Source organism: Xenopus laevis, chromosome 6L (assembly GCF_017654675.1).
Source record: "Xenopus laevis strain J_2021 chromosome 6L, Xenopus_laevis_v10.1, whole genome shotgun sequence".
Taxonomy (NCBI): Eukaryota; Metazoa; Chordata; class Amphibia; order Anura; family Pipidae; genus Xenopus; species Xenopus laevis.
The window spans coordinates 94,664,518-94,679,808 of record NC_054381.1 but is presented as its reverse complement, the minus strand read 5'-3'; positions in this window follow the sequence as shown (position 1 = coordinate 94,679,808).

Genomic DNA, 15,291 nt, shown 5'->3' with positions numbered 1-15,291 from the left:
AATTATGCCTAGCACAACTTCATTAGAGGTCTTTGCTCAGGCTAATTTGCATATGGCGGGAAATTATAAAACTGCATGGACGTATATGTTGCAGCAAATACATTACATTACACAAGTCCAGGGAACCTTAATAAATAAAATAGAGTTGTTACAATGCCCTACACATGAGCCCACTGTATAGTTTATGTTCCATATGTTAGAAAATATATGGGGGAACCTGGTTAATTTTAAGGACTTTTGCGGGTTGAAAAAAGGAAAAAACGCCAGCGTTTTTTGGGACTTACAAACCTTTTCCACTAAAAATATGATGTAACTAAAATGCACTTTGCCTGGTCTGAGCTGGCGAAGGCAAATCTGGCTAAAGAGGTAACGTTCAGTAAAATCCTCATTTTAGTGAATTTGCAGATTAACGTCCATTCGCCAAAGCGAAAATTCGCCTGGCTATAGAATATGAATGACCGATAGCGTCTATCTCTTTTGCTAGCGAAGTTACACCTGCGCCCATTAGTAAATCGGCAAAGTGCCTGAAAGCGGTAACGCTGGCAAATCATTGCCAGTGTTACTTACTTCGCCCTTTAGTAAATCTGCCCCATTATATCAAATTTAATTGCCATGTAGTACATAGTCACTGACTTAAAATATAGCAAATACGAATACTGTTTGCAGAATAACAGCATGCTGACATTTATGAATGATTTATTCATGGATGGGGATGGCATGTTTGGCATATATATATATATATATATATATATATATATATATATCATCAGTTTATTTCAGATATCGGAATATTATTCACTTAAATACAATTTAATTGAATCCAAATTTATTATTGTATGACTACATTTGTTTTCCTGAGACAAGCATAGCCCAAAATGATTTTTAACAAGGCACTGGCCATGCATTTCGGATGCTGTACAATTCATTGCACCTGCCTTTTGTTCTGATGGGATTAAAGGAGTCATATCTGTTAATTAGCTTTTTTCAAGTTCTCCCTGTGAATAAATTAACATGAAAAATGAAGAACGAGTGGAAATAAATTGTGTTAAATATTCTGAACTTCTCACCATTTGCCTAGAAGCACATTCCCTAAGCTCAGTCCTGCAGCCCATTATCTTGAAATTCACCATTTCCAGTTGTTTAACTAGACAAGAATACATAAGGGAGATTTGGACATTGAGATCATTAAAGAACAATTTTGTTATTAGCATACACCCTTCTCGCAATATGATTTTGTGTCTCATTATATTTTTAACTATTCCCTTGATGCTAGAACAAGTCAGCTTCACATTTCATAGACTAAAGTTCAGAAGTTTAAAAAAGACAAAAGCCACCGAAATGACTGATACATTTGTTTGTCTTTCATTGTCGTCTTTCAGAGTACTGTGAAATATATATGTTCTGTCTGTATGCAATTATATTTGTTAAACTCAACTTAAACATGCTACATTGCCAGAAACCACAGCAAACTGAAAACCTTTCATACATTGGTGAATGGGAAAATATTCCAACTGCAAGCAATAGATTGATTGGTATATGGGTCAGCTACGAAGGCTGGACAGTTGTCTAAGATTGCTCCATCTTAGACCTCAACCATAGTCTTTCTTAACAGGTCCATATTCTGGAACATGAACCTCATCTCATAATTTACATTTTCTAAAGTGTTCACTGGTCATTTCATTTAGTCAAGTCAAAAATGGCTTTAAATTTCATTAATTTACAAACCACCACTCAATCGAAGGCTTAATTACACTGCTGAAGAAAAAGAAGGCATTTTATTGCCTTTTTGAAGTCTTTAATCATATTCCATTATCCCATAAAGGCATCCAGTTTATATGCACTACCATAAGGAAAACCACCAATCAATCAATCAATCAACCAATCAATCAATGAAGTCTGTAGTCTGTTTCTGAAGCATGGAAAAATTCTTCCAGACTAAAAATTGCAATCAGACAAAATCAATAGGATCAATAGTAACCTGTACTAACTAAAACTGCTAGACAAACCTAATGTAGCTAGCCTCAAGGCTGGATTTAAAAATGGTGTGCCCCTAGGCCACTTCCCCCCGCCTATTCCCAACCTGCTCACTTACACCCCCTGTCCTCTACCAGTTTGCACACATTCCTGCTCACCTCACTCATTCCTGATCCACTCGCACACACCACCATCCCCTACCCATTCGCACACCTCCCCCACCTGTTCCCGACCTGCTCAAACCCTACCCTCAACTGTTCGCACATCTCCTTACCCCCAATCCGCTTGCACATCACTTGCAACCCCCTTCCCACAACCTTGCCTCTCACCTACTTTGCAGACGGTTCCCTAGATTGCTAGGACTGGGGGCCTGGTGGGGGCGGGAGATTTAAGCAACAGTCAAAATATCTCACCCAGTACTCAAATCATATGTGCTAGCAGCATGCCGCCCTCAGCGATTTGCCGGCCTAGGTCTGCCCATAAATCAGGGTCTGGCTAGCCTACCATCCTAGCCTATCCCAGGTCCTTGTCAGTAAACAATTAACAATACTTTATCTAATAATATTAAAATTACAATGCATATTTTTACCCCCTGTAAATATGGTGCATCTTATTTGGATTTCTTTGCTTTTCTTAAACATGAGTTTAAAAAAATATTTTTGAATGGGGAATAAATATACAGTATAGGACCCAAGGGAAATATACAAATTCCATGCAGATACTACCCAGATCAGAACTGTAACATACAAGCTAAAATTGGACATTTTCTAGCAGTAATTCCAAGGATGAAAATATACCAGGGGTAACCAATACTGAAAAAGGGGCCAGACTTACTAAAGATGATTATGGATAGACTGATTATGATTTATCATTTTAAAATAACTGATTTGATCAAATTAATATTCTTATTGCCAAGGAGATGTTGTCTATGGTTCATATTGGTCAATATCAATGTTGATGAAATGAACGGGGCTGAATTGCTCAGAAAAAAATCAGGGTGGATTACTTAGAAAAAAAAACCTTTTTGGGTCTTTGATGTTAAATACCTGAACAATCCTTAACATTCCAAATAATCATTTTTATTGAATTGGTGGAATTGGTTTATCGATTTAATTACATCAACAGGTTAAGTAGATCGATTTGGACAAAAATTCAAGCAAAGATTGACTGGCGGAGATTCATGCGGTTCTGCTGGATTCCCCATTCATGCAGACAGGATCTGTGCATGGGACTTACAGAAACATGAGGCTGCTAAACAATATGTTATTTTACTTTTAATTTACTTTGCAGATTATGATCACTTTTAATGGAAAACAAAGAAAAAAAAACAAGGGTTCCCATTTACCTATTTTCTCAAATTCTGCAAAAAATAACTAAATACTGTATCTGTTAGTAAACATATATGGTTTCTTACAAGAATTTCTTATATGAGGGCAAACTTTTTTTTTTGTACTGAGAGAGTGTGAAAATTGCAGACATAATATGTAAACTAAAGTCAGATTAATATCTCGGTGAATTCTTATTCTGTATCCAATATTAATTTGCAATCCTCATGGAATTATTTCAATGTCTTGGATTTTAACTGGAGCTCATTTCCTCACCTGCTGTATAGCTCCTGGATATAATCTGTTCAATTCATAACAACGAAGGCTTCATCCTTACCCACATTCTTAATAATTATGTTATCATTATAGTTTAATTTCTTTTTAAAGCAGATTATAGAATTTTTTTTCCATCACTAATGTAACATCTTGCTAGGTGGTTATTATTAGTGGATGAATTGATGAAATACCATTTAATTCATTTACTTTAGTATTTGAACTGACAATTTTTAAAGCCTGTTAGGGAATTTAGAATTAAGAACTGTACTTTGAATTACAAGATAATCAAAAAAGGTTCAATAAAAAAGAGGTTCAATAATTTTTCTGGTTATTTGACTGTGTGTATATATATATATATATATATATATATATATATATATATATATATATATATATATATATACATACAAAAAAGAGGGGTTGTGGGAACACTCAAAGGCTAAATAAAGTACATAAGTATGATGGAAGTGCAACTGATCTGGCCAAATTAGGTACAAACATAAAAAAGAGACTTTTCCGAGTTTTCTGGTCGGAAATATCCCTCCAAGTTTTAGCAATTATATTTTTTTAATAAATAACCTCCCATTCGAATTTCGAGTAAAATCGAATTTAAAAAAACTAACATGAATTCAAAATTAGATTTTTTTTATAAATGTGCCCCCTGAAGTCCCTTTGCTTTTTATAGTGGGTGGTACACAGATTCTCTTCAAGTCACAGAAATTGTTACTTTATAATTTGCTCATGACAAAAATGGGGGTAGGTTATATATTATAATATATACAATGTATATTCAGGAATAATATCCTAGGAATATATTTAACTTTTATTTTTATATTCTTATTTTATATTTTTTTTAGATTCATGAGAACTTGGTGAGTTTTTAGTTATGTCCTTCGCATTTGCTATAAGCTGGTCATAGACGCAAAGATCCGATCGTATGAATCCTCGATTCGTATAATTATCAGACCGTGTGTGGAGAGTCCTGCCATTTTTCAAGTATCGGTCGTTTGGTCGATCGGACAGGATATAAGATTTCTGTCGGCTGCTGATAATTTCTCTGCATGTATTGCCGATGTGATGATCTGAGATGGGGAAGTCCGATCGTTCCAGGATTCTAACTAATAGGATCTTTGCATCAATGGCCAGCTTTACTGTTTTTCAGATCTTTCAGACTCCCTGCTTTATTTATCCTAGTGGTTCTGCTTCCATAGAAATTAGCAATTTATTGATTTTCATCTTTTTGTTTAATTTGGGGGTTTGTTTGCTTTGTTACTCATATTAAGTGGCATTCTTAAAAAGGCAAGTCAACTTATCACTTGTTATATGATTGTTGTGTGCATGATGCATAACTAGAACAAATACATTGCTTTATATAGCATGTGCAGTATACAGTGAAATAAATAAAGACAGTTTTCAGATATTTTGACTCTATCTGAGGGGTGTTTCATTTTGTAAAATTTGTTGTATTTAATTGCTCTTGAAGTCAATGTTGAGCATGGTGTAAAATTGGTGGGACCATCCATTAGAATAGAGTATCCCGAGCCCCCAGATATCACAGGACAAAGGTTTATTGATCCCATAAACCAAACAAATATTATTAATCTATAATTATAGATTTCCTAACCCAGTTGTGATGCTAAAAAAATGTTAAATTACACAGGTGTTTAGTTACATTACCTTTCATCATGATCATAGTGAGCATCTTAAAGAAAACCATGATGTAAAGCAATTTAATGTTCTATCGAGTAAAAGTACCAATATGTTGATCTGTTTTTAGCACAAAACACAAATATCTTCTGTATTTTCTTGTAGCAGTGGGATTATTTTGGAAAGAAACCTGGCATCTCCTAATACCCACCTTCCGTATCCGTCAAATATTTCTTATAAATCAGTGGAATGAGTCAGTAGCCAAGTGTCTCCTGTTGCTCAGGGCTATTTTAAGCTGCTCATTATCACTATATAATTGGGAACTATATTTTTCTATATACATAGATTTATGAACATACAGTACATGTATATTTGCTAAGTAGTGCTTTGTATAATGCTCATAAGGAATGATTAAAATGCACATTACAGCAAAGCCTTTCACATGCTGTTACAGATGTGGGTTTATCTTCTCATTCCATTTTGTCTTTCTTTCATGTCCTATCAATCCTTACCCTTCTGATTTCACTCATAAATTGTTAACAGCTCTGTGATGGGAAAAGACCTTGGCATGAATGCTACACTACATTATGTTTGATCTTCACTGTGACCCCAGTTCTAGTCCATTCAGTTGTTAATCTCTGCCACTGTTGTTAATCTTTCCAGCTGCTTTCTGTCTTCCTGATGCCCTCCTGGAGCTGTGCAGCTGAAGGTTGTCATTGCTGGCGCATAGGTGTCCTAATCAGCATACAGCAGTGACTGCAGATGTTGCTGAACTTATCACTTTAATGAGATTGCCGCTTGTGCAAAAGCAGAATCGTTTGCAGTGGGGACTAGCAATTACCCTGTGATGTAAATTAGCATTTTGCTGGTAGGGACCCTGGATGGAAAGATGACTGTTGACATATAACAAATTATTCACACTAACATTGGCATATTGTTTCCATGTAGTTTATTAAAGAGAGTAATATCAGCGAGAGGAATAATGCAGACACAAACCGATATCAATTATTTGTACATAGAAATCAAATTACATACAATTTCCCGAAAAATATTTTTACATAGTTATCTGTTGTATTCAATTTTATTTGCCAGGATTTCAAAAAATATATATTATATGGTATCCAAAACAATCACAGGAATATTCATGCTGCAATGTGGTATACAGAGACCAGTGTAGCGAGGAGTGCACAGGTCTATACATTGGGGAGACAAAACAACTGCTCTCCAAGCGAATGGCTCAGCATAGGAGGACGAACTCTACAGGGAAAAACTCAGCTGTCTTTCTACACTTAAAAGACAAGGGACACTCCTTTGAAGATAGCAAGGTCCAAATATTGGATAAAGAAGACCGCTGGTTTGAACGAGGCGTGAAAGAGGCGATTCATGTCAAGGTGGAGAAACCATCCCTGAACAGAGGTGGGGGCCTTCGACACCACCTGTCTGCTACATACAATGCTGTTCTAACATCTGTACCCCGGCGGTTTCAGAACACTTCACACATCCTTGTATAAAATGGAGACAAAAAGGAACACCAAGAGCCCCAATAGTGTAATATGTTTTTTCAGGGAGTAATGGTAGAGTAAACAAGTTAATACTTACAAACCAGGGTTACCGATTATCCTGACCCCACTCAGGAATAAAACGTCGCTCTCTGTAGAAGAAGAAAAAGGGGATGATACCCCTCCACTCGGGGTGGACTCGATATAGTAGTACGACAAAACAGAGGCGCCAAAAGGATAAAAAATAGCTAAAAGCACTTAAAAACCCAATGGGTAATTCAGAGGAGGTAGTAATGAACTTACCTCCTCCGAGCAGACACCAACGAAAGTGGTAGTTTTCAATAATAGCGTATAATAACTATTATTGAAAATTACCACTTTCGTTGGTGTCTGCTCGGAGGAGGTAAGTTCAGTACTACCTCCTCTGAATTACCCATTGGGTTTTTAAGTGCTTTTAGCTATTTTTTATCCTTTTGGTGCCTCTGTTTTGTCTTACTACTTCACACATTCATTCATGCAACTCTCACAAGTAACACCTGTATCTAGGAGTTGCATGACACATTGGATAATCCTATCACAGTAACTACACAGAATCTACACCTCTGTGAATTTCTTTAGATGTCACCTCTTTGAAGAGTTACAATGCCATTGTGATTGGATTAGTGGAAGAGTTTATATGCCGAGAATTTTCCACACCAGTCAGTTGAACTGAAGAAGCTGCTCGGATGAGAAGTGAAACGTCTTCATTGATTACTCAGCAAATCCAGTTGATTTTAGATTTACCTTTACTAGATATACCATGACCTGGATGAATGAAAATCTTCATAGTCATCTTCTCTCAAGTATTCCTGTACAGCAACCAGGAAGTTCCATAGATGGCCCCCCGAGTCTAACAAGGCTATATTTGGGGGCACATTTATTAAACCCTGTATTTTTCTGGTCGAGTTTTTAAAGGGGAAAACTCACATTTTTAGAGAAAAAAACCCTAAGCTGCTAAAAATCCAAAAATACTTCATATCAAACCTGTTGAGGTCATGTAGAAGTCATGGCAGATGTCTCTGAAGATGTTTATTGAAATCATGATCCAGGCTGGTTTTCATCGGTTCATCTGATAAAGTTTTCACTGCATTCGTTAAAGTTGAGTTTCAGAGCGTCGCTCGTACGTTTCAAATTGGCGCTTGATTTTTGTTGCAATGTTTTTTCGCACCAGCTTTATCAAAAATATAGATTTATTTATTGATAAATTTATTGACAAATGAGTTAAATTCATGGATAGAGCTAGGTTGTTTTAATACATAACTGAGATAAACTCGAGTTTTAGTAAATACCCTCTCTTGAATTCACATAGATGAATTCTGCAATTGCAGATAACATCTTCCAAATTAGGGATTGTGCCCTGGAGCACAGCATTGCTGTCCCGTTCAAGTCTGTACAGTCTACTGTTGGAACTTTAGGATTACTTCCATGTTCAGGGTGGCGGCAGGTCTAGGGTTCCACAGTGTCAATTGGCACACAATTTATCAGCAGGGGCAAAACAGATACAATGGCGCTCAGCACAACTATGCAGAAGAGAAACAAGCATTTTTGGCCACTAGTATCTTTAATAAATAGCATCAATAATTCCACATCTTTGCATCCATTTTATATTGATGATGATTATTTATGATATTTATTTAAAAAATGTGTATAGCCTTTATTTCAAAACAATACCAAAATAGTATTTTCTCTCCTTTTCTAATTATCAGTTACACCCCCCCCCCTTATCGCATTAATAGCCCACCTGTAAACCTGAGCTAAACTCGTATCAGTACTGCACGAATTCACAATAATTAGGTCCTGGCAACTTAGATGAAGAACTAAAAAGCAAATCTATAATAGGAGAAAGCACACTTATAGGGTAATACTGTTGATATAATTCCCAATAGTAGGACATTTCTTTTAGGTACAGTTATTCAAAAAACAGAGTTTCCAGTAAAGTCACACCACCAAGTGAAAGTAAAGGTTATGATATTGCGGGGAGAGTCTCCCCGATGTGATGTAACTTGTATACAAGTTATATCGCATTTATTGACTCATCAATATTATGATACAGATGCTCCATAGATTCACTCAATACGTTAAGCAGAGCAGGAGAAACAAGAAGAAAATAGCAATAGTGTAATTCCATTTACTGAAAAGTGCTGAGTGCCTACTCCAAACACTGCATTACAAAAAGTACACCGTAGGGAAGTTTCAGACATCACAGTTTGTGTTTTCCAGGTCTTCTAATCGGCTTCCTCAAACTTTTTCAAAACCGGTTTGACATTTCCTTTTGATTTAAAAATGTATTATATAACTTGGGCAGAAAATATTGATAATGAGTATAGAAATTGCACAGTTACATGAAAAGTAACATTTTTATTAAATTGGACATAAGTCTTCCATAGCAGTGATGTGCTTTGCCCAAATATTACTAGAATACAACTTCCAGCATATTCCAATATATTGTCATGAGTTCAAACATGCTGAAATCTCTATTCCAGCAACATCAGGGATCGATTCTTAAAACAACGCTGTCCAATAAAACATTCCCCCAGTCCTCAAAGATCACAGCATTCAGAAGAACACTCAAATAATGGTCCTGTACACTCTATGTTCACCTAGCTCCCTGGCTCCTTCTTTGTTAAAGGAGTCATAGATAAAGGCATGAAGCCTAAAAACAAACATCTAAATGACACTCAGTTTACCCTTCTAGTGTTTCATTACAGTGTTATATCAGCAAGCCTAAATTGCACATTAATCACCCTATTGTAGATAAAAAAAATAATGGTCAGGTTGATTCTGATCAAAGAATTATCTTGAATCCGTAATTAGGTTGGCTATGCCTATTTCAGAAAACTAGGGGGCAAAACTTGGAGTGGTTTAGAGTAGGTTAATGCCCTCTTTCAAGGCATGTTTACTTTAAATTAAAGATACCTATACACTAGTAGGCAAAACACCTCTAACTAAATGCGATGATTAGAGTTTGATAAAGCGAAGTTGAAAGAAAATGCCTAAAAGTTGTTTAAATCACCCCCTACAATTTTGCTCTATTAAATTAAATAAACCATGCATTTCCTGGACACTCCATGTCATACTTACCGGGATAGCCCCGCCCCAGTGCTCCCATCAGAAGGACCCTCCCCAAAGCTTTAAAAGCCCAACCCCACCCCCCAGTCCGGTGTCTTTTTTTCCTTCTGCTTCAGTTTTTTTTTTTTTTTTGCTCCTGTTAGAAGCAAGTTTTCTTTTTAACCTTGGGGAAGCAGTAGGGCTGCTGTTAGCGTCCTAGGGACTCGGGTTGGTCCTGGTGATCTTTTACCCCTAAGCACATTACCTCAGGTGGAATCTTCAGTGTTTAAACATCTGGATCAGGTAGGCACAGTTTTTACTGTGGCTAATATCATTGCTTTCCTTGATCCATGTGCCCTCCAGCCTGATTACATCCAGGTCTGTGGCAAGTGCTATGTCCCCCCATCCGTATGCCTACCTGGGCATGTCTAAAAAGCGTCCAGCGGCATTGGGGTATATGGCTCATACACCCTTTATGATTTTTACGGATGGGAGAGGGAGGTGGCAGTTAGGTACGTTATTCTGATGACAAATATTTAGTTAGCGGCCTGAACCTTATGGCCTCCTTCTCTTTTTTCCCCCACATGGGGGTATTATTTTTTTCTTCTGGAGGAATTTAGGTGTCAGAGCCAGCTGCCTCCCTCAAAAGACTTTCCCAAGGTTGAGGTAATTGGCAGCTTCCAGGGTTAAATAAAAGAAAACCCTGAGGTCTTAAATCTACTGGCAGTTAAAGCTAAATTTAAGCTGAGAATGCCACCTTGTTCCAGAGTCTCCTAACTCTTAAAAAAGTATGAGCCATGTTGGCCATTGGAAGAACTGTGCAGCTGCAAGGCTGATATTTACGTTCTATGAGCAATGATAATGCAATGCAGTGATAATGCAAAACTGTTTCTACGTGCTGAGAGCAGTTCTATGCAATGATGATCTGCAGGGTCTGAAAGCAGCATTAAGGCAAGACTTGTCTATATGTGATGTGAATGTTGCAAATACAATGTTAGCCTTCTTATTTCAGCACTGAGAATACTATGTTGATCTGCAGGTTCGGTTAACAGCAGCTGCAGGTAATTGGGTAATTAGTCTGGAGGTCAGTGTTCAGGTTCAGTTAATGAACAGGTAGATCCCCTCCCAGCCCCTCCCTTAGCAGCTCAGATTGATTATCTGAAACATCAGGTAAGGTTCTGTGTTACTACTCTTTCCTTTATAGTATAGGTTTGTGAACTAAATTAACATGTACTTCTTCTACTCTGCTTCTGATTTAGCTAGCTTAGAAGCTTAGACATTGCTGTATGGAAGGAAGTAAACTGTTTAGCCAGTATATATATATGTGTTTATATATGTGTGTATATGCGTGTGTATATGTGTGAGCATGTGGATACTGGCTAGCTGGGATGGGCAGCCAGAGAAAGGGGCCTCTTTACTCTTGGGCCGAGTGCTCTGTCTGCATTATGTAGGAATTCCTAGTCCTGGCACTACTGAATATTGCAACCAAACTGACTGTTTGTTTCAGTGATTCTAGAGCTGGCTTTAATAACCAAATACAAATGCATATGTTATACATTTATGGGCCTGTCGCTGCATAAGGCAGTAACCAAACTGTCTGTATATGTGGAAACAAAATGTGTATGTTATACATTTATGGGCCTATCACTGCATAAGGCAGTAACCAAACTGACTGTATATGTGGAAACATTTCAGTGATTCTAGAGCTGGCTTGAATAATCAAATACAAAGGCATATGTTCTACATTTATGGGTCTATCACTGCATTTTCTAGTAATCAAACTGACTGTATATGTGGAAACATTTCAGTGATTTTAGAACTGACTTTAATAACCAAATACAAATGCATATGTTATACATTTATGGGCCGGTCACTGCATAAGGCAGTAACCAAACTGACTGTATACGTGGAAACATTTCAGTGATTCTAGAGCTGGCTTGAATAACCAAATATAAATGCATATATTATACATTTCTGTGTCTGTCACTGCAAAAGGCAGTAACCAAACTGACTGTATATGTGAAACATTTCAGTGATTCTAGAGCTAGCTTGAATAACCAAATACAAATGCATATGTTATACATTTCTGGGCCTGTTGCTGCATTATGTGGTAACCAAACTGACTGTATATGTGGAAACTTTTTAGTGGTTCCAGAGCTGGTTTTAATAACCAAATATGAATGTACATGTTAGAAATTTTTGGTATAGGCACTTTTTAATATTACACCAAACTGAATGTAGATGGGGTAACATCAGTGGTTCGGAGCTGGCTATAATAACCACATACTAATGCACATGTCGTACATTAATTGGGCCAGCCACTGGTCACTACTATAACCTTACTGTATGTATATGCTTAAATATTTCAGTGGCTTTGGTGCTTACTAAGGTTATAACTAAAGTAAATGAACATGCTATACATCTCTCTGGTTTGGACACCAATCAATAGAACAACCAAACTGAAGGTAAATGTTAAACTGATGAGTAATGGGTGTGGTAAGGTTCTAGGCATTTCCGGAGGGTGCCTATATAACCTTCAGGTTTGTATGTAAGCATAGTAACACAAGTTAAGGCTCCAGTATCCCTGGGTCATGTCTGTTTCAAGTAACTTTGATTTAGGTTATAAGCATGGATTACTCTTGCAAATAAGCCAATAGGGTAACGTATGCTTGCTGATAACAGCAGCCAAGACTGACTTAAAGGCGCTAGCCAAGTCAGATATAGGTATTATGAACTTAATTAAGTACGTCAGCTGTGTTGCAGATAAGTATTATACCCTTATTTACAGCAGTCCATAATGGCTTAGGGGACTGTGTCCCGGTAAGTATTCCACAATCGGTATATGGGTTACAGATACAGTAAAGGTGGTAACTGATGTAGACATGTATCTTGTCTAAATGGATTGGCTAAGGCCAATTCTGATTCATATAAATGCTATGTAATATATAGGATTATGCACCGTTACAAAGATGGTGTGAGAGTAGTGGCCAATTCTGGTTTAAAGGTATACGACTATATTGCATATGGGTGTTATGCAATAGTCAAACAGCAGGTAGGTATTATACAATGGCTGTATTATAACATGAACTTGTAGACCACAACTTTTGAAGTCAACGTGGTCCATATATTTGCTTACATTCAACTATAGGCTGTTGGAATAGTTATCAGTCTTAAGGATCTCACTAATTAGAATCTATGTTCTACGACTGGATTTATTCCTGCTGATTAAGAAAATAAGATAAATACGTATCCTGCTTCTGCGATAGGATTGGCCTGGGGCTAAATGGACGTAGAAATGTATACAGTCATATATACATTTAACAAGGATTCTAATATCGCCACAGCTGGATATCAGGCAAGATAGATGTTCTGTATATTCCAATGATAAATCAAGGTCTATTTATAAAACTGGTATGATATTCATCAGGATCTCTTTCTTGGTTACAGGAGTGCAACTTATCTGGTCTCAGTCTGGAAGACAGTGGGTGCATCAGTCAGTGCAAATGTTTGACTAAATCACATACTGTATACTGTATTCACTACTGCCACAGGGTTTTAGAGCTTTGCAATGAGGTATTTTATAATACAGACCTATTTAGTTTGTCTCCAATACAATAGGGGTCAGCTCTCGGACTATATATTCATGGGACATATTATATTAATGGGTACCATATAAAGCTGGCTGTAAAATTAGGTATTCTCCATCAATTCAGTTATAGCTAAAAGTTTTGATCCACAGGTTCGTTATAACAGGCTATTCTGTAATGTTAATCCATATGGTGGACAGGAAGCATGCAATCTTGGCATGCTGGGTTTTCTAAAGGGCTATGTTACTCTGGGTTTAGCCTTTTACACCACCATAGACTGGCCTGGCTAGTTGAGGTAAGTATCATAGGGCTTAACATCAAGCTATAAAAAGGGTCTTATACACTTTATCCTTTTAGACCAAGGCTGCAGTATCGGCCTTAGGCAAGGTCCTGGTTATTGCATCTCTTGCCAACAGGCTTGGACATGTATGTATGGTTAGTAGGGGAGTTCCATTGCAGAATAATAGGTAAATAATTATATCTCCATACCTAGATTAATTTTAATCTTGAACACTTAAGGATGGTACTGTCCATGTCCGGGGATTTGAGAATAACCAATCTCTAGCAGTATTGTTGGTTGTAATACTTCCTTGAGTCATTCAAATTTCTTCCTATATGGTAAACTCATGGGAGCAGGCCATACAGATTGTTTATAGGCCCAATCTATGGGGTACAATAACTCCAGCTATGTACAGGTCACATCTGTGAAGGCTCGAGGACTGTATCATAGCAAGGTTATGCATATCTGCAGGCATTTCTTTTACCTGGTCTACTCCAGGGCACGCTGATCTTTAATACTATCCAGTCTTGTTTGGTGTTGGATCATGAGCTAAAGATAAAAACAATTTCAATCTGTACAGACTGCAGAATGCTTCTAGATACCTCACAGGGCAGGTAAGGTATTCCCACATTGGCAGCACTCCTTCTCCATAAGTCATTCTACGGACCTCTCATTGAGAGGTGTATTGGTTATGGTCTAGAATAAATACAGGTTCCTTAGTATTAAAGAGACTGGGAACTACACTAGGTGATGCCATGTACCGGTAGTGTCATACAGAGCGGGGTCATGTAGAATACTAGTGATGGTATTTTTCCTTCCCCCTACTAAATCCTCTTTTGCAGGTACCATGCTTTTGAGCCATTTCCAAGAGTCCTCTTGTGGATGTTATGCGGTTGGAATAAACGTGCTGGTAAGTAGTAGGAGTAAGACTATGTAGAAGTGTTACTCTGGGTTCCTATCCGCTTCGATTTAATAAGAGATAGTTCTCTCTTTTTAAATGTAATTGTCATGCTGGTTTCACACTCGGTATCATTACTTTGGTGTGGGTTCCTTTAAGGAGTACTATTTCCTTTTATTCTCTTCCAGTCCATTTCCTCTGAAAATAGAGTTCACAGATTTCCACAAGGTGATTTTGGTCCACCTTTGGGGGTTTCATTCTTCTGAGTTTTATCTGGTATAGATTATACTCGGCCACTTCCTTATGTGTAACAAATTCCCTCCCATTGGGATATTAGCTTGCTAAGTCCCGGTAAGTATGACATGGAGTGTCCAGGAAAAGGGAAGATTGTATCATACTTACCGTGATCTTCCTTTCCTGGACACTCCATGTCAGGTTTCCCATCCCTTTTTCGGTAGTTTCTAGAAGCTTATTACGAGACACCGGACTGGGGGGTGGGGTTGGGCTTTTAAAGCTTTGGGGAGGGTCCTTCTGATGGGAGCACTGGGGCGGGGCTATCCCGGTAAGTATGACATGGAGTGTCCAGGAAAGGAAGATCACGGTAAGTATGATACAATCTTCCCTTTTCTCTATCCTGAGCAGATTTGGAATCGGTGTGTTCATAGTGTTTCATCCATTGTGGTGGGCCTAGATGGTTCTGCTTTTATCAGTGAATTTT